Raw genomic sequence first — 21,492 nt, forward strand, 5'->3', positions numbered from 1 at the left:
CAAATTTAATTTTAAAAGGAGCTAACAATAAACTTACCTTATTGCACAAGGTTTTTAGTGTATAAATTATTGCTAAAATTAATTTGTTGATTTTTTTAAACTCTTTTGCAGATAAAAGTAGGCCTTATGCTTTTACCAGGTGTAAGAATTTCACGGGCATTCGCTAGGCAGAAGTTGGTCAAATCGCCGCCAATGATGCCCTTTTCCCGGGGATGCATTGGATTTGCGTGTGCAAAACCTGGAACTTGTGCGTCCCTTACAGGTGCATACACACCACGTACACCCCATAGGGGCCGCAAATTGTGGGCCATTATGTGCTCAAGTGTCTCGAGTGAACTTGAACCCACAACCTTTGTACTCAAAGATGAATCCCACCAAAGCCTTTCTTAACAATGGTCCTTAAATCCCAATATTCAATACACATATTCAATCACTCCTGTACACATTCCTATTGGATGTATTGGATGTCAACCGCGAGGGTCTATGGAGTGTCCTCCTCCGTTTCGGGATGCCTCCAAAAATTCGTCAGCATCCTCTGCCTGCTCCACGACGACATGCAGGCTGTGATCCTTACCAACGGATCCATTACAGACCCAATCCATGTCCGGACCGGGGTCAAACAGGGCTGCGTCATCGCCCCAACCCTCTTCTCAATCTTCCTCGCTGCCATGCTCCACCTCACAGTCAACAAGCTCCCCTCTGGAGTAGAACTAAACTACAGAACCAGTGGGAACCTGTTCAATCATCATCGTCTCCATGCCAAGTCCAAGACCACCCCAACCTCTGTCGTCGAGCTACAGTATGCGGACAGCACCTGTGTCTGCGCACATACAGAGGCTGAACTCCAAGTCATAGTCAACATATTTACTGAGGCGTACGAAAGCATGGACCATATGCTAAACATCCGTAAGACAAAGGTCCTCTACCAGCCTGTCCTCGCCGCTCAGCACTGCCCCCCAGTCATCAAGATCAACGGCGCGGCCCTGGATAACGTGGACCATTTCCAATACCTCAACAAGAGCTGACATTGATGAAGAGATTCAACATCGCCTCCAGTGCATCAGTGCAGCCTTTGGCTGCCTAAGGAAAAGAGTGTTTGAAGACCAGGCCCTCAAATCTGCCACCAAGCTCATGGTCTACAGGGCTGTAGTAATACCCGCCCTCCTGTACAGCTCAGAGACATGGATCATGTACAGTAGACACCTCAAGTCACTGGAGAAATTCCACCAACGATGTCTCCGCAAGATCCTGCAGGTCCCCTGGGAGGACAGACGCACAAACGTTAGCGTCCTCAACCAGGCCAACATCCCCAGCATTGAAGCACTGACCACACTTGAAAAGTTCCGCTGGGCAGGCCACATTATTCGCATGCCAGACACGAGACTCCCTGAGCAAGCGCTCTATTCGGAACTCCTTCATGGCAAACGAGCCAAAGGTGGGCAGAGGAAACGTTACAAGGACACCCTCAAAGCCTCCCTGATAAAGTGCAACATCTCCACGAACACCTGGGAGTCCCTGATCAAAGACCGCCCTAAGTGGAGGAAGTGCATCCTGGAGCGTGCAGCAAACCAGTCCCACCCACCCTTTCCCTCAATGACTATCTGTCCCACCTGTGACAGGGACTGTGATTCCCATATTGGACTGTTCAGCCACCTAAGGACAACTAAGTAAGCCTTCCTCGATTCCGAGGGACTACCTATGATGATGATATTGGATGATCCTTGTTGGGTGGTTTGGATCGTACTTATGAAGTCTTAAGATTAGAATTTCATGGTCTTAGCACCACTCCGTAGTACCATTAAATGTCACAAAAATGGCAGCTGTCGCTCTTTCGGCAGCTGGTGGCGGGTTCTGCAGTGGCTGAGGTTATCGTGCTTACCTTTACGTTGCCGGTAACTGGCAGTGCCATTCTGGAGAAAATGGCAGCGTTGTGATGTAAATCGGCAAACAACACCAACTTTATGTCACCAACACGAAGTTCAATCCTAGTGCTGAATTTGGTTAACCCTGGCGTACAAGCTGGCTGACAGTGGCGATGTCTGTACCCCTTAAACAAACAGACACATGATTCAATAAGTTTGGATGTAAGGTTTTGGACTGTTTTTTGTGATTATATTGAATAGGTGGCTTGCTGCAATAGAAGTGAAAAGTTTTTTAAGTGTGTAGGGAGTGCTGCTGGATGCTTGCAAGGGCTCAGATGGCAAAGGATGGCCTCTGAGAAGACAGAATCCGCTGCGAATACTCATAATAGAGCAAACTATCAGTGTTCTAAAGCAGTGTTTCCGCTGCCTTGACCACTCTGGAGGGACATTTCAATACTCCCCTGATCGAGTGTCCATGTTCACTGTTATGTGCTGCATGCTGCAGTAGCTGTCTCTACTATTTTAGCTATCAGATATTCCAAATAGCTGTAGAGGCCAGCAAGCAACAAAAAAGACACCTATCTGTGTCCAGAAAACACCTACCTGTGGCCAGCATATGTTTCCAAGGCAGTGTATTCACTGCTGGTGGCTCTGATGAAAACCACTATTTAGATGACACTCCAACTCCTGGAGGAAGCCTTGCCACCCCATTTACTTTATAGTACAGCCTCTGAACTGGTGGTTCTGTTGGTGGCAGTATTATGAAGTAAATACAGTATAAATCTTGCCCGAGCTGGCATTTCAGACTTTAAATGAAGGAATGTTGCAATACCGGGAGAGTGAGCAGAACTCTTTCTCTACTCTTTCTCCCACCATCATCTGAAGCCAGTTCTTAACAGAGAAATTTATTTCAAATCTGAGGATTTTCTGTTATTAGCCAGAAGCATCCATAATTCATGACTTGTCTTCCAGCTGTAATAAAACCAACTTCAGTGACTTGTTTTGGTCTCTAATTGATGGCCACAATATTATGCGAGTGTCGGTAAGTATATTTGCAAGCTTCAAATGTCAATCCCAGTACAACAGCAACATTGAAAAGAGTGGCATTGCGCAAGGAAGCATTTTGATCCATGACGAGTTGCCTCAGAAATAAACTCATTGGATATGTGATAATGATGCGTCTTCAAGAAAGAGGCTGTCTGGACTTTCACAACCTAAAATATCTCGCATAAAGCTTCTGAAGTTTTAAGTGTCTTGGCAAAGTGAAGAAAAGTTTGAGTTCTTGTAAGATTTTTTTTGTTTTGAGCATTTAGTGGACAATTTGCACCTTGCCTATTTTACCCAGAATTTGTTTTCTGTAGAGCTGTTGTTGCAGCTTTATGATCTAGGTAAAAGTTCCATAAGTTGGTCTAAAATGGTAACCATTTCCAGAAAATAGATTTGGTAATACACGCTGCGATATGTGTGCGCACCAGGTCCATGCAGCAGAGCTGGTCTCCAGTCGTCTTGATTAATCCTTGCTACTGGACCAAGACCTAGCTCTGTCAAGCCCGTGTGGTGGCTGGTGTGCAACAGCCACCACATGTTAAAAAAATCCATGCACAGGTATCTTCCACCCCTCAAGATTTAGTTCGGGACCTGGAATTTTAGGTCCTTCATTGAAACACCTGTGAACTTTTCGACATGGAAGCAAGTCATCCTCAATTCGAGGGACTGCCTATGATTATGATGATGCATGCTGCACAACCTGGCCATCATGAGGGACCAGCCATTGTCACCAGAGATGGTAGCTGCACCTCAGGAGGACAAGGACGATGAGGAGGAAGATGCGGAAGATCAACCACGAAGGAGGCAGCCTGACACTGTTGCCATGGCAAGGGCTACTCGTCAGAGACTTATCGCACAGCAATTCCAGTAAATGACGCAACACAGGCCGAGTGGCCAGCCTATTCACCTGGCTATGTGCTGAAGACATCGCGCCCCGTCTTCCAAGCCTCCGAATATATAAATCACACCACAATAATGTAAAGTCGCTAATTCAACTTTATTAACATCAACAAGAATGTGGTGTAAACAAGTACAAAACGGAGCCAGCATCAACAGCAAATTATGAATGAAACAAGACCCCTGCAAACATAGTCACCCAGAGGCAAGTGCAACTATATACATGCCATAATATTCCAATAAGATCACCACATATGGCTATCTGTCCTTAGTGGGACATCCGCAGAGATTTCCCACCTCTTCCCTTTTCCCCCCTCCCACACCTATTGCTCCTCCTTAATGGGGTTTCAGTGCCTGCAGTAAGGTTGGATGAAAGTTGCTCTGTTGGTGCTGCAGGCCCTGGAAGGCCTGGCTGTGGCCTGCACCACCTCAGCATGGACGGCAGCAGTCTCGGCTGGATGGGTTGCAGACAGTGGTAGGTGCAAAGGCGAAGTTGCAGTGGTGGGAGCCGGAATGATGTCCTCCAGCTCGGGGACCTCATCAGAATATTGCTGCAGGCCACTGGGTCCTGGAGCATCACCCACCTCCCAACCATGCCGTCATCCACAAAGGCGGTGTCCTTGCTTGCTAAGACCACTGACTTCTCAGTGACTGGGAGAGAGCTGTTCTCTGCCTCCTCCTTGTCTCCACCTTTTCCCGCACCTAACAGCTCACAGACAGGCTCCTGGGCCTCTGGTTCATTATATGAAAGCACAGGAGTGGTTTCCCGCAAGGGAGAGGGATAGGAATGGAAAAGGTGTTCAGAAATGCCAGTTTCATGGAAAGTGGGGAAAGATTGTGGTGTCAGGGCTAAGTGGTCTGATAGAAGATGCAAAGGTCCTCAACTAATGTCACCGTCCCCAGGGGGCTCGGCCTTACCCACCACTATTGCACCCGTTTGTGCGCCCGTGAGGGCGGACACGCCTTCCTCAACCTCGCTGAGGGCCTGGAGATCAGGGTCCCCTCCTCCGGTCCACATTTGCTCGTGGCGGTTATGCACTAGCTTGGCCTGCAAGAAGAAACAGAACGTTTGAGTTAGTGTGCTTCTATCCGTCTGTTCGAAGTGCCTTGCATAGTTGACTAGATGTTACTGTATGGGAGTCTTCAGATATTGATGTCACTCGGAATAGCTGCGTGCACTTGGCGAGGCAATGCTGGAGTTGGGGGCCAGCTCCTAAGATAAGGTAAGGCTACCATCTTCCACACGCATCTGTAGACTGAGGAAGTTACAAGACGAGGGGTGTGTCTCAACAGCGGAGCAGGAAGGTTAACTGCACGTGCAGGCCCAGGGTGTGGCTGAGGCTGCAAACGCGAACTTTGCATCTGTGTTCACCAACAAAGAGATTGGGGTCTGACACCTACTGATTAAGGATAGACTGCACCCATTATATATTGTGCTCAGAGCTCGTCATGCTAAGGTTAATGTAAAAGATACTCAGCCTGACAATCCCCGTTGGGTCATTAAACTTTTATCTACACTACGTGGCAGTCCTGGGTACCGTGTTCCTTGCAGACATGTTCTGTGCCACCTCCATTCATAATTGGCGAAATGTCTGTGGCTGTGGCCTGCTGCCAGTCCCTGCCCGCACCAATTACCGTCACCCCTCCACTGAATTGAGGAGTACCTCCATGGCGGCGGCGGAGAACCGGTACGCACGCTGACGATATCTCGCCTCTGCCACCTTCACCCTCTGACTAAGAGTGCGTAGGCAGCGATGATAAGCATGAGGCGTGGCCGCGTCATATCACCGCCTCAATTGAATCCAGATGGCGGCTGTATGTCTGTTGCGTAGCTACAAATACAGATTTTACCTCCCCACTTACCACGTTTAGCACCTCAAGAGTCATGTGCAATGCCTAATTTACCATTCCAATCCTCTCTTTAGGCGGTAAAACTGAAATTACTGACCAGGTGGGGTTACCGCCTCAAAGTGGGCAATGCCGAATTTCCAGCTCTTACATTTATAAAGCACCTTACACAGAGATTCGCACCACGTCGAGTCTTGAGACTTTAAAATATTTCACAGAATTAATTACTTTTGAAAGATGGAATATGGCAGTCAATTCAGCAACATCCCATAAGCTGCCAACAGCATCCCATAAGCAGTCATTAAAAGAATTATCAACCAATCTTTTTTCGGTGGTTGAAGGACACAGAGACTGGGAGAACTTCTTGCTCTTCTTTGAATAGAACTGTCATGTATCTCACACTACTGTATATAACTGTATTTTACCATGCTACACATGACTGTAACTAGATATGACCTGTAACCACAAGCATACTTTACCACCAGGGGTGCACTTGCAGGAGACACTGCATACCTGTTCTACACAGGTATATAAAGGCAGGTCTCAGGCAAGTGTGGCACTCGAGAGCTATGAAATAAAGGTGCAGGTCCAGAGTGACCATGATTTCAGCATGTGCCTCATGTAAGTCTGTACTGCAGGGTCAGGACTTTACAGTGGCGATGAGTTACGGGATCACAGAATCTACAGAATGGCTACCAATGGCTCAGATGAGAAATACAATGCTGGAGACAATTGGGAGGACTTTATAGAAAGGCTCCAGCAAAGCTTTGTAACCAAAGACTGGTTAGGCGAAGATAAGGCAGCCAAGAGAAGAGCCCATCTCTTGACCAGCTCGAAAACATACGCCTTAATGAAGGATCTTCTGGCACCCGAGAAACCAGCAAGCAAGTCATTTGAGGAGTTGAGCACACTGGTGAGAGACCACCTGAAGCCAGCGAGCAGCCGACACATGGCCAGACACAGGTTCTACAACTACAGACGCTGTGTGGGCCAGAGCATACCCGACTTTGTGGCGGAACTTCGAAGGCTGGCTAGTTTATGTGAGTTCTCCGATGAACTAAGGAGAGAAGTACTGAGAGACTTTTTTATTGAAGGAATAGGCCACACAAGAACTTGACCCTAGAGGCAGCAGCACTGCTTGCACAGACATTCTTGGCAGGAGAAGAAGAAACAAGGTTGATCTATACTGCGGGTACGACAACTAACGAAACATCGGAACAAGGGGTTTACAGCGTGAAACAAGCCGCTACCCCCACACACAGACAAAGGCAGGAGAGCAGGCCTTCAGTGGTGCCAGAAGCCATCAAGGACCACATGAACGGCTATTCACACATCATCAACCCACACCGCGAGCAATCAACTACAGACTGAGAGAAGCTCAAGAGAGATCAGCCAGACGCAGCTCATCCTTCGGAAACAATGGAAGCGGTCTGTGCTGGAGGTGTGGGGGAAGGCACTTAACAAGAGGGTGTCGATTTCAGCATGCTGTTTGCAGAAACTGCAACTATACAGGGCATCTGGCTTGCATGTGTAGAAAAACAGCAGCTCGGCTGGTATACGATACGGAAGGGTCGGAAAGCGAACCAGAAGATGGTGGGGAGAGTGCCCGGGACGCCGAGGTACAGCGGGTCAACACGATCAATGTCCACTGTTCTCACAATAAGACGCCTCCAATAATGATGAGGGTGCTACTCAACTGGATACCCGTCAACATGGAACTGGACACGGGAGCTCGTCAATCTCTCATGAGTATCCAACAATTTGAACAGCTGTGGCCGTACAATAAGGCACAGACCAGGCACAGACAACTGTGTCGATGCACTTAGCAGGCTACCCCTGGCGACCACGGAAGGATCCGACGAACAGGACTGTGAGATGGTCATGGCAATCAATGCCTTTGAATCCACAGGTTCGCCTGGACGACCAGCGACCCAACGTTATCCTTAGTCAAAAGATGTGTGTTAACCGGTGACTAGGCAGAGGCTCGCGATGCCTGCCCCGAGGGGATCAAACCTTTCCATAGGCGCATGCATGAACTATCACTACAGGCAGACTGCCTGATGTGGGGCAGCCAAGTAGTTATGCCCTTGCGAGGCAGAGAGGCATTTGTCTGGGAGCTCCGCCATGAGCACCCGGGGATCGTTCTCATGAAGGCCATAGTCAGATCCCACGTCTGGTGGCCTGGCATTGACGTGGACTTGGAGCTCTGTGTCCGGCGATGCACCATTGATGCCCAACTCAGTAATGCCCCCAGGGAGGCCCCCCTAAGCCCCTGGTCCTGGCCCACCAAACCGTGGTCGCGGGTGCATGTAGACTATGCGGGCCCATTCATGGATAAAATGTTCCTCGTAGTCGTCGATGCATTTTCAAAGTGGATCGAGTGCACCATTTTAAACTCGAGCACTACCTCCACCACTGTGGAGAGCCTTAGAACCATGTTTGCAACGCACGGATTTCCTGACATATTGGTCAGTGATAATGGTCCATGCTTCACCAGCGCAGAATTTCAAGATTTTATAGTTGACCATGGCATAAATCACGTTAAGACGGCACCGTTCAAGCCGGCCTCCAATGGCCAGGCGGAGTGAGCAGTGAGAATCATTAAACAAGGCATGCTAAAAATCCAAGGTCCCATGCTGCAGAGCCGCCTGTCGCGACTGCTGCTGGCATACAGATCTAGTCCGCATTCGTTGACTGGGGTTCCCCCCGCGCAACTATTGATGAAATGGACCTTAAAGACTAGGCTCTCGTTAATCCTCCCAGACATGCATGAAATTGTTGAGGCAAAGCGCCGGAAGCTAACTGAGTACCATGACCGAAATTCGAGGGGGAGGTGGAATGAGATAGGGGACAAAGTGTTTGTGCTAAACTATGGCAGGGGTCCCAAATGGCTTGCAGGGACAGTAACAGGCAAGGAAGGAAACAGGCTACTGGTTGTACAAATGGGCAATGGCCAAACCTGCCGGAGGCATGTAGACCAAGTAAAAAGTAGATTCACCAACAATACTGCAGAACCAGAGGCAGACTACAATGTGGAACTCACACCACACCTGCTGGACAGACAGAGGGAAGAACCTGAGGAAAGGGCAGTCTCAACAGACAGCCCAGGCGAGATACCAGCAATTATACTGAACGAAACAGACAGCCCAGGTGAGATACCAGCAATCACACTGAAAGAAAAACAGGCACCAAGGCAAACAACTGAACCACAACTAAGACGCTACACGCGAGAGCGTAGACCACCTGAGAGACTGAATCTATAAAGACAATAAGACCTTGGGGGAGGGTGATGTCATGTATCTCACACTACTGTATATAACTGTATCTTACCATGCTATACATGACTGTAACTAGATATGACCTGTAACTACAAGCATACTTTACCACCAGGGGTGCACTTGCAGGAGACACTGCATACCTGTTTCACACAGGTATATAAAGGCAGGTCTCAGGCAAGTGCGGCACTTGAGAGCTGTGAAATAAAGGTGCAGGTTCAGAGTGACCGTGATTTCAGCATGTGCCTCGTATAAGTCTGTACTGCAGGGTCAGGACTTTACAAGAACCATGAATTCTTAATGTCCACCAGAATAGCTAGACAGGACCAGAGTTTCACATCTCATCCACAGGACGTCACCTCCAACAATGCAACATGCCCTCAGTCTTAGATTGGAATGGAATGGAATGTAAATGTGTTCAAGCCCCTGATGTGGCCCTCTCTCATCTGGGGGGAGGAGAGCATGCCGGAGGATGTCAGAGATGCAGTAATCGTGACCATCTTTAAAAAAGGGGACAAGTCTGACTGCAGCAACTACAGAGGAATCTCCCTGCTATCAGCCACTGGGAAGGTCGTCGCTAGAGTCCTCAACCGAATTCTTCCCGTGGCCGAGGAGCTGCACCTGGAGTCACAGTGTGGATTTCGTCCCCTACGGGGCAAAACAGACATGATTTTTGCAGCGCGACAGCTACAGGAAAAATGCAGGGAACAGCGCCAGCCCTTATATATGGCCTTCTTCGACCTTACAAAGGTTTTTGACACTGTCAACCGCGAGGGTCTATGGAGTATCCTCTGTTTCGGATGCCCCCAAATGCCCCCATCCTCCGCCTGCTCCACGACGACATGCAGGCCGTGATCCTTACCAACGGATCCATCACAGACCCAATCCATGTCCGGACCGGGCTGCGTCATCGCCCCAACCCTTTTCTCAATCTTTCTCGCCGCCATGCTCCATCTCACAGTCAAAAAGCTCCCCGCCTAAGTGGAACTAAACTACAGAACCAGTGGGAATCTGTTCAACCTGCGCCATCTCCAGACCAGATCCAAGACCACCCCAACCTCTGTCGTCGAGCTACAGTACGCGGACGACGCCTGCGTCTGCGCACATACAGAGGTTGCACTCCAGGACATAGTCGTCGTATTTACTGAGGTGTACGAAACTATGGGCCTTACGCTAAACATCCGTAAGTCAAAGGTCCTCCACCAGCCTGTCCTCACCGCACAGCACTGCTCCCCAGTCATCAAGATCAACGGCGTGGCCCTGGACACCGTGGACCACTTCCCATATCTCGGGAGCCTCTTATCAACAAGAGTAGGCATCGACGACGAGATCCAACACCGCCTCCAGCGCACCAGTGCAGCCTTCGGCTGCCTGAGGAAAAGAGTGTTTGAAGACCAGGCCCTCAAAACTGCCACCAAGCTCATGGTCTACAGGGCTGTAGTAATACCTGCCCTCTTGTATGGCTCAGAGACATGGACCATGTACAGTAGACACCTCAAGTTACTGGAGAAATGTCACCAGCGATGTCTCCGCAAGATCCTACAAATCCTCTGGGAGGAGAGGCGCACCAACATCAGCATCCTCACTCAGACTAACATCCCCAGCATTGAAGCACTGCTCTGCAGTGATCAGCTCCACAGTGATCAGCTCCGCAGGGCAGGCCACATAGTCCGCATGCCAGACACGAGACTCGGAGCTCCTTCACGGCAAACGAGCCAAAGCTGGGCAGCAGAAATGCTACAAGGACACCCTCAAAGCCTCCCTGAAAAAGTGCAACATCCCCACTGACACCTGGGAGTCCCTGGTCCTAAGTGGATGAAGTGCATCCGAGACAGCGCTGAGCACCTCGAGTCTCAACAGCGAGACCATGCAGAAATCAAGCGCAGTCAGCGGAAAGAGCATGCGGTGAACCAGTCCCACTCAGCCCTTCCCTCAACGACTATCTGTCCCACCTGTGACATATTCTATGGCTCTCGTATTGGACTGTTCAGCCACCAAAGAACTCAGTTCAGGAGTAGAAGCAAGTCTTGCTCGATTCCGAGGGACTACCTATGATGATGATGTGGGCCCAAACCCACAACCATGAGGTAAGAATGTTACCAACCAAGGCAAGCTGACAAACAAATGCAGCTTAACATACAACCTAGTTTTTATTATATTAATAACCATTATTTCACAAGGCACTCATCAACTGGTATTTAATATTTCTACTCAGATTACAGTTTCCATTGCTGGGAATCCTTAAAACGTTATCATAGTCATTGAAGTCAGCATTCTGCTATAACAGTGAATGTCGCTCAATTCCACTTGTCACAATAATGTTTGGTCAAATACATTGTGCTGGGAAATAGTAATTTTCTCTCAGCTATACAGACATGTTGAGATACTGGAAATTACCATTTAAGAGACAGGAAGTCCACAATGATATATTTGATCATGCAATGATATCTTGCCCTGTTTCCTTGTGTCTTGGCATTGCAATTGGCAGCTAGCAGCTGGACCTTCAAATCATAATGACTATCCTCTGCACAAGGTAGGGAATATTATATACTGATGATAATAATCAGTCAAATATTTAGACATTCCCTGCATGCCAGCCTTTCTTCCCATTGGATCTGTCTGTCAGATCACAATGATTGAAACTCCTGACATGATCCTGAAAGCAGGGCATCCACATTGGCTGTCCTGCCCTTTGTATTGTATACCATTTACATATTTATTCAGTGAACAATTTCCTATTATCCTAAATAGCTTAATTCACAGAAAGTGCTTGAAGGCATCAGTGTTAGCCATGGCTCAGTATCATCATCATAGGCAGTCACTTGAAATCGAGGAAGACTTGCTTCCACTCTAAACGTGAGTTCTCAGATGACTGTACCGTCCAATATGGGAATTACAGTCTCTGTCACAGGTGGGGCAGACAGTGGTTGAAGGAAAGGATGGGTGGGGAGTCTGGTTTGCCGCACGCTCCCTCCGCTGCCTGCGTTTGTTTTCTGCATACTCTCGGCGACGAGACTCGAGGTGCTCAGTGCCCTCCCGGATGCTCTTCCTCCACTTAGGGCGGTCTTTGGCCAGGGATTTCCAGGTGTCAATGGGGATGTTGCACTTTATCAAAGAGGCTTTGAAGGTGTCCTTGAAACGTTTCCTCTGCCCACCAGGGGATCACCTGCCGTGTAGGAGTTCCGAATAGAGCGCTTCCTTTGGGAGTCTTTTGTCGGGCTCAGTATAGCCCTTTTACCTGACTCAGAAAGTTGTGAGTTCAGGTCCCCCTCCAAAGATCTGAGCACATAATCCAAACTGACACTCCAGTACAATACTGAGGACGTGCTGCACCGTCGGAGGTGTCGTCTCTTTGATGAGACGTTAAACTGAGGCTCATCCTGTCTTGTCAGCTAAACATAAAAGATCCTATGGAACTAGAAGAGCAGGGTGTCCTGCCCAATATTTAGCCCTCAACCAGCATCACTAAAACAAACTATCTGCTCACTATCAGATTGCTGTTGTGGGGCCTTCACTACACTTCAAAAGTTCTTAATTGGCTCTAAAGCACTTTGGGACATTCTGAGGTCGCGAAAGGCCCTATGCTTGTTCTTTCTTTTTATTATATCAGCAATTTAATTTCTTGGACATTGTGATACCCAGCTGAAACACAAAGTTGCAATTTGGTTCATATTGCTGTTGCTTGTTAAAGTGAAAAGACGAGGAATTTCTTCTCTCAGAGGGTTGTAAATCTGGAATTCTCTGCTCCAGCGAGCTGTGAAGGCTGGATCATTGAATATATTTAAGGTGGAGATAAACAAATTTTTGAGCAATAAGGGAGTCAAGGGTTATGGGGAGTGGGCAGGGAAGTGGAGCTGAGTCCAAGATCAGATCAGCCATGATCTTATTGAATAGTGGAGCAGGCTTGAGGGGCCAAATGGTCTACTCCTGCTCCTATTTCTTATGTCCTTATATGAAACAAAGTAAGCGTGAATGACTAGCATGTTTAGAAAGGGAGAACTGGATCATTATGGATACATTGCCAGTATATATTTGGCAGATCTGAGTGCCATAAACGGAGGCGCACTGCCGCCAATAGGGCATTGGTACTGGCTGCAAGATGCTGGTTAATTCTCTTGGTGCTCCTTTCATTGGTGAAACACTCTTTGCTCATCAAGGTAACAACTGTAAAGCAGTATTCCTGGAGAGGCCTCACATTGTCACAACAGGGTCCCCTGCACTAATCTTTGAGTATCACCATCTAGTGTCTTGATATGTACTGCCTTATACATAATCGTCGAGCCATTGGTTAAAATAATCTCTCAATTGTCGATTTTAAATGCCTCATTTTAATGACCTTTCAAGAATCAGAACTTTGTGCCATTTCATTCAAGGCAGTGATTTGCAGAATAACTCGCTTCTTAAATAAAATGAGAGGAAATGACACAGAGGAGATGCAAAGCAGTCAATTGGGGAGAGGGAACCATTGTAGCACTTTTGCCTGAAAATTACAGAATTGAAAATAAAACACAAAATCACCATGAGTGACACTAATTAGAACTCAGACACATCCTTTTGTAAATGTAACACTTTTAAAAATCCTAGTCAGACTTGATGGATAAGAGAATTATGACAATTTTTTAATGTTTGCTTATTGACATTTTCCTTCACAGGATTTAAATTATGAATGGAGGAGAACTATTGATGCAGCTGTTAATGCCAAAATGTCAGAATTTAATGCTTTGATTCCCAGGTTTTTATAAGTTGATATCTGTTCTGCGTCACCAAATTCTGAAAACATCATATCAATGACAAGCATTATACATAAAAACATCTGCGTTTTAGTAAACTAACTCTTCATCCTGCTGACACAATAAAAAAATACCTTTTGATTGCCGTTGCTGTTAAATTTTAACTTTTAATAAACTCATAAACCCTTCAGGCATTTGTACTTTAAGAAGGAACAGAACATGTCCTGGGGGTCAGTATCTGTGTAGTGTAAAGTCTGTACAAAGATTGAAAACCTCAAATCTGTGGAAATAGATTAAATGGTACGTGACATTGGGACCTTACAGTAATCACTTCCTGAGATAAAAAGGTGCCGAGATTAGAGAAAAACCGAAGATGAAATTATGAAGGGGAAAAATACATTTGATTGCAGGTAAAATAAAGACAAGTTCTGTTCAGTTATGCATCATTGCAAAATGCACAATAAGCACAGTGCTGCTTCTCTTTTGGGGCAGAGCTCAGCTTTGAAATGAAGAGAATCGCAGACATTAAGCGGAAAGATGTTAAGCGAAAAGGAAAATACAGCAGCACTACATTGTCCCTTGATTCGCCCATGCAAATGGCAATGGTACTTCCAGCTGTGCAGAATCACTCTCTCTGCAGCCACAACTGCTACAAGCTGCGGGTAGCAAACTCTGACTGGGAGCTGAAGGGCGCTCAGTAGTAAACTGCATCAGAGGACTGATCAACAATTTCACTGCTCCGGTCCGCTCAGCGTTGGCCTTAATTGTGTGCAGGGAGAATTGAATGAAATGTCTTCAGGTCGGCAAATCCTGGCACCTCATCAATTTTTCTTGTTGCTAAAGAGTAAATGCATCCATGCACCTCACTGGCAGAAAGCCACACAAAGGCCACAGAGGCAACTAAGACCTGCTGCATGAATATTAATTCATCTTCACCGTAGTCATTTTCCCTTGCATAGAACTGGCAGCAGTAAAATGCCACTTTAGATCTGTGGCCCCAGTACCTATAATCTAATAGTAGTAATGAACTGATGAATTTATGTTTACATTAGCACCCCATGGTTTGTTTTGATATCCAGCTTCACTTTGTGCCAAAAAAAACACTCCTGCTTGGTACTGAAACCCATAATAGACACACAATTTCCCATTTAATAGTACGTTTGAGTTGTGTCCCGATGACTGTTTGGTAGGGGTAACCCTTTCCATTTATGTACTCCAGAGGTCATAGGATCAAGTTGAAGAGTTTTCCTGATGGATCAATCGTCGCAACTTGTGATTATTGCATTTCATTCCTTGACCACATCGCTGGCATGAACACATTAAGCTGACTGAGCCACTGTGGGTGAGGGGAAAATGAACACTGATAGATAACGAAATAATTTGTATTTATGTAGGTCCTTTCATAATCTCAGGACCTCACAAAGCACTTTCCAATCAATTAAGTACTTTTTGAAATATAGTCACTGTTGTATTTTAGGAAAATGGCAGCCAATTTTGCACACAGCAAGTTCCCCATGGATGAAATAAATGAACAGATCAGCTATTTTTTAGATGCTGCTTGAGGGTTTAATGTTGGCCAAGACACCGGGTAGAACTAACCTGCTCCTCTTCGAATACTGCCGTGGGATCTTTTACATGCACCCATGATGGCAGATGGGGCCTCGGTTTCTCATCTCATCTGATTGACGGCACCTCCGACAGTGCAGCACTCCCTCAGTACTGCCTCTCCGACAGTGCAGCACTCCCTCAGTACTGCCCCTTCGACAATGCAGCACTCCCTCAGTACTGCCCCTCTGACAATGTAGCACTCCCTCAGTACTGCCCCTCCGACAGTGCAGCACTCCCTCAGTACTGCCTGTCCGACAGTGCAGCACACCTTCAGTACCGCCCCTCCGACAGTGCAGCACTCCCTCAGTACTGCCCCTCCGACAATGCAGCACTCCCTCAGTACTGCCCCTCCGACAGTGCAGCACTTCCTCAGTACTGCATTGCAGTGTCAGCCTAGATTATAGGTCCAAGTCTCTGGAATGGGACTTGAACCCATGACCTTTAGATTCAGAGATGAGAGTACTACCCACTGAACCAATGCTAGAAGTGCACCTCTTGTTAGTCAATCACTGAGAGCAATATCGGCAGCTATGAGGGAACGCTGCTCCCGTATCTGAAAGGGGATTGTGAGTGGTCATGTCAAAATATAGGAGAATAATCCGGAGGGGAAAAAAATAAACAAAACAGTGCCTGGAATCAACAGTTCTATGAGTAAAATGAAAGACATGGTTGCAGAGTGCAGCCACCACAGCTGTAATAATACAGCAACTTTCTCACTTTACTCAGGAAACAGTTTTGTTCTTCTCAGACAAAACTACTGTTAAAAGGGTCCCCAAAATCAATGCTTGATATCCTATTGAATGGACGACAGCCATGGGTGTAAGTAATTTAGATATGGTGGAAGCTTGTTGCATTTAAGCTGTGGATCACTTTCACTTTTAAATGGCTCCATAATGCCGGTTCAGTGCAAGATATACAATTTAGAAAGGACTCTTTCATTTCCCTGAAACATATAGATGTCAATTGTCCGCAGCAGATGTTTATGGCTTAAGATGTAAATAATGGCTTTGCCATCTTATAATAGTACGCTATATCAATTCTGTATTAATTAACAGCATATGCCTTTCAGCACTTATGCAAATGAAAGTTGAACTGCATTTAAACATTAGATGCATTAGACGCAACAGAGTCTTACTTTTTGTGACACTGAAGCCAGGTTTATTAAGAGCTGTAATGTAACACTGGATAATATCACTGTCAGTGGCATTAGTAGATAAATTATAAAATAAACAGGTTAAGGGCTCCATTAAATTAGCAGAGTAACATATTGTGAGGACAGTGTCTGCCCACTAATAATAGCAACAGTAATCCCTCAGCTCATATATTTGTACCTTTGTTTAATCTTCATAAATATAGGTTCATAGAATCACATAGCACAGAAGAGGCCATTCTTCCCATTGTCCTTGTGCTAGCTCTTTAAAAGATCTATCCAATTAGTCCCACTCCTCTGCTTCTTTCCCATTTGCGTTGCAAATTTCTCCTTTTCAAGTATTTATCCAATTCCCTTTTGAAGGTTATTATGGAATCGGTTTCAACCACCCTTTCAGGCAGTGCATTCTGGATCATAACAACTCACTGCGTAAAAATTAATTCTCCGCACCTTCCCTCTGGTTCTGTTGCCAATTATCTTAAATCTTTACCCTCCTGTTGGTGGAAACAGTTTATCTTAATTTACTCTGGAAGTGATCTTTTTTAAACTCAGCGCTCGTTGTTTAGAGGTAGGAGTGAATCTAGCCCAGTTTGGCAGTCTAAAGGGGTGGTCTATTGGTTAATTTGGAGTTTTATTGTTTACCATATAAATGCACGGATACCATTTAATTCACGTGGCACTTTCTCAGAATTTGCACAATGCTAATTAATTAAATCTTTTGTGCAAAAGTGATGCATAGCACAGGAATAAATGCAAACAAGCACATTGTGGGTTGGAGGATAAGAACATGAACTGATTTTTTTTCACTCTCTCTGCTTCTAATGCTAAACACTCAGGCATGGAAACAGGACATAGCTCTATGGACTGATGGTTTTCCTTATTAAAAACAAAGCAGTGCCTCTCACAGTCGGAGGTCAAGCTAGAATGTGTGTGGTGCAGTCTGCAATTTCCTCTCCAGGACTTTCTCAAGGTACTTTAGAGGACAGGTGGCAAGCATTCATTCTGAACAGAGATCGAGAGATAGGCAAACTGCTTACTTCAGAGCACGCAAAGATATGTTTTAAGTGAAACTTAAAATGCACATCGGAGTTGTGCTGAGCCTCACACCCATTGAGCAGGGGAAAGATCCTATTTTACTGGTTTGGCTAATTATTGGTACCACGTGAACTGAGAATTAAAAAAAATCAGTTTGCTGTACATACAGTGAACAAAAACTATTTTAAAATCTACGTTTCTGAAAGATGCTATTATTTCTTTACACAGGGTGAAATCAGAAGAGAATAGACACATTGTGCTGCTGCTAATTTGAATTTTTTTGCATTAACTTGAGTTATCCAGTAATTCAAAATAAACAATGTAAATGAATAGGAAAGTTGGAATTTAGGGGGCAAAATTGTCCCACACCCCATTTGGGGCGCACAATTTGGATTAAATGAATACTTAGGGCCTGGCGAGATGGCCCGCTAAATGTTGCTGAATTGGGGTCTTCGTCTGAAAAAAATGTGGGGTTGGTATCGGAGGTGTGATTGCCTCCGCGGGGGTTAGTGCGGCGTTAGGGGGCAGAAATAGGGCACGAGGCTCAGTGTCGCGCTGACCATGTCGACGCGTCACAACGCCCTCCCCCCTCTTTCATTTAAAGGGGAAGGCTGCTGCGAACTCTGCAGCCACTTTCCTGGGCCACCAAGAAGGGCTTCGGCCGGGCCAGCTGCCCGGCACCCAAGAGTGGGTGCTGGGCTGCATGTTGGTGGCCCAGCCGAACCAGCGACCATCATTATCGAGCCGACTGCAAAGTTGGTCGACAGAAAAAAGATGTTAGCCATGGTAGAAGGCCATCCCCTTTAAGGGCAGTCAGGGTACCCCAGCCACTAGAGCGTCGCGCCCAGAAAGCTGTCAATGGCATCGCCCCATGCCAGTCTTCCGTCCTGCGGGGCAATTTCCCTGGCGGGGTGCAAAGGGGTCGGCGCATGGCGATTACATTATGGCCGTGTGTACCGCCGCCCAGGACAAAATATAAGGGGCACGGCACAAACCAGTTTTGGCCCGCAGCTTTCCTGGGGGCACTTCTGGGTGGGTCGCTCCTGCCGCACCTCCCCCTCCCCGGTGATAAATCATTAGCGCCTTGTTGCACCGCCCAGAGGTGCTAACAGGCCTATAAATAGGGGCAATTTCGGCCCCTTCGTCTTTTAAAAATGTAATTATTAGCTAACTTGAATTAAGCAACTTTGAATAAAGTGTAAACTGTAGTTGAAAATTAACTTTGAAAAAAGGGCTCCTTTTAATTTGTGCAATAGTGCAAAATTGGTGATAGCGATTCGTCAGCCTGTTTTACATCTCTTCCCCATTTGTATTTTCAGTGTTGTCAATCGGGAGGGATGTGAAACAGGCTGCTGACTCGCGATCACCCATTGTATACTATCTCATAAAGTCAAAATTCCCCCAAAATGTGGCAGTCCCATTATCTTTTTATCCATCCTACATTTTTTATTCATTCCTGGGATGTGGGCGTAACTGGCAAGGCCAGCATTTATTGTCCATCCCTAATTGCCCTTGAGAAGGTGGTGGTAAGCCGCCTTCTTGAACTGCTCCACTCCGTGAGTTGAAGGTACTCCCACACTGCTGTTAAGGAGGGAGTTCCAGGATTTTGACCCAGCGACGATGAAGGAATGGCAATATATTTCCATGTCAGGATGGTATGTGACTTAGAGGGCAACTTGGTGTGGCCTCACCAATACCCTGTACAGTTGTAGCAAGACTTTTCAGTTTTATATTCCATCCCCCTTGCAATAAAGGCCAACATTCCATTTTCCTTCCTGATTACTTGCTGTACCTGCATACTAACTTTGTATGTTTCATGCACAAAGACCCCCGGGTCCCTCTGTACTACAGCATTATGTATCTTCTCTCCATTTAAATAATAATTTGCTTTTTTATTTTTCCTGCCAAGGTGGATAACCTCACACTTTCCTACATTATACTCCATCTGCCAAATTTTTGCCCACTCAATTAGCCTCTCTATATCCCTTTGCAGATTTTTCGTGTCCTCTTCCCAACTTGCTTGCCAGCCATCTTTGTATCATCAAAAAATTTGGCTACATTACACTTGGTCCCTTCATCCAAATCATTAATATAAATTGTAAATAGTTGTGGCCCCAGCACCGATCCCTGTGGCACCTCACTAGTTAATGTTTGCCAACTGGAAAACAACCCATTTATCCCAACTCTCTGTTTTCTGTTGGTTAGCCAATCCTCTATCCATGCTAATATATTATCCCCAACCCCGTGAACTTTTACCTAGTGCAGTAACCTTTTATGTGGCACCTTATCGAATGCCCTCTGGAAATCCAAATATACCACATCCACTGGTTCCTCCTTATCCACGCCGTTCATTACATCCTCAAAGAACTCCAGCAAATTTGTCAAACATGATTTCCCTTTCATAAAACCCTACTGATTCTGCTTGATTGAATCATGCTTTTTCAAATGTCCCATTAATACTTCCTTAATAATGGATTCCAGCATTTTCCCAACGACAGATGTTAGGCTAACTGGTCTATAGTTTCCTGCTTTCTGTCTGCCTCCTTTTTTAAATAAGGGCATTATATTTTTGGTTTTCCAATCCGCTGGGACCTCTTCAGCATCCAGGGAATTTGGGTAGATTACAACCAATGCATCCACTATCTCTGCAGCCACTTCTTTTAAGACCCTAGGATGCAAGCCATCAGGTCCAGGGGACTTGTTCGCCTTTCGTCCCATTATTTTACCAAGTGCTTTTTCTTTAGTGACAGTGAATTTTTAAGTTCCTCCCTCCCTTTAGCCGCTTGATTATCCATTATTGGGATGTTTTTAGTGTCTTCTACCATGAAGACCGATACAAAATATTTGTTCAAAATCACTGCCATTTACCTATTTTCCATGATTAATTCCCCAGTCTCATCCTTTAAGGGACCAACATTTATATTAGCTACTCCCTTCTTTTTTATATACCTGTAGATACTCTTACTGTCTGGTTTTATAGTTCTTGCTCATTTACTTTCATAATCTATCTTCCCTCTCTTTATTACTTTTTTTAATCGTCCTTTGCTGATTTTTAAAAGTTTCCCAATTCTCTGGCTTCCCAATAATCTTGGCAACTTTGTATGCCATTGTTTTCAATTTGTTATTATTCTTTACTTCCTTAGTTAGCCACGGATAGTTCTCCCTTCTCTTAAAGTCTTCCCTTCTCAATGGAATATATTTTTGTTGAGAGTTATGAAATATCTCCTTAAATGTCTGTCACTGCTTATCAACCGTCTTACACTTTAATATATTTTCCCAGTCCACTTTAGCCAACTCTGCACTCATAACATTGAAATCTCCTTTATTTAAGATCAGGACACTGGTTTGAGATCCACCTTTCTCATCCTCCAACTGAATTTGGAGGGTGAGAATTACAATAGTTCTACATAAAGGCTTATAAAGTTAGATGATAAAATTTTGAAGATCAGCGCAGGTTTTTATGGTGAAGTACATTCTGGTAATTTATATATCTCCAAAATGTAGAAAGAAGCGTGGAAAACAATGGTAATTTCATTAACCTGACTGGTGCTTTTGAAACCCGGAAATGTGTGTCTTTAGGCGGCAAAAAAAGTCTGTGTTGATAAATCCGAAGCACACCATATTTTGGTCTGCTTAATTTTCATCTGACTTTTTGTAAATATGTGATTCCTTTAAATGAAGAATTTCTTGTTATTGTAATGTCTGCTGCGTTGCAGACCAAACAGTAACATGCTTAATGTATACATTTTTCACATTTTATCAAGCTTTGTGATTTTTCTGGGGTAAGGAGGGGTGTGGAGTATAGAACAGATGAGGTGATGTAACGAATGTATGAAACAGGCTCTGTGAACACATGGATTCTTAGAAAGAATGTAAGAACATAGGAATTCAGAGCAGGAGTAGGCCATGCGGTCCCTTCAGCCTGCCCCGCCATTCATGGCTGATCTAATATTGACCTCAACTCCACTTCTCTGCCCACTCCCCATAACCCTTGATTCCCTTATCATTCAAAAATCTGTCTATCTCCACCATAAATATAT

Source organism: Pristiophorus japonicus, chromosome 6, assembly GCF_044704955.1.
Source record: "Pristiophorus japonicus isolate sPriJap1 chromosome 6, sPriJap1.hap1, whole genome shotgun sequence".
Lineage (NCBI taxonomy): Eukaryota > Metazoa > Chordata > Chondrichthyes > Pristiophoridae > Pristiophorus > Pristiophorus japonicus.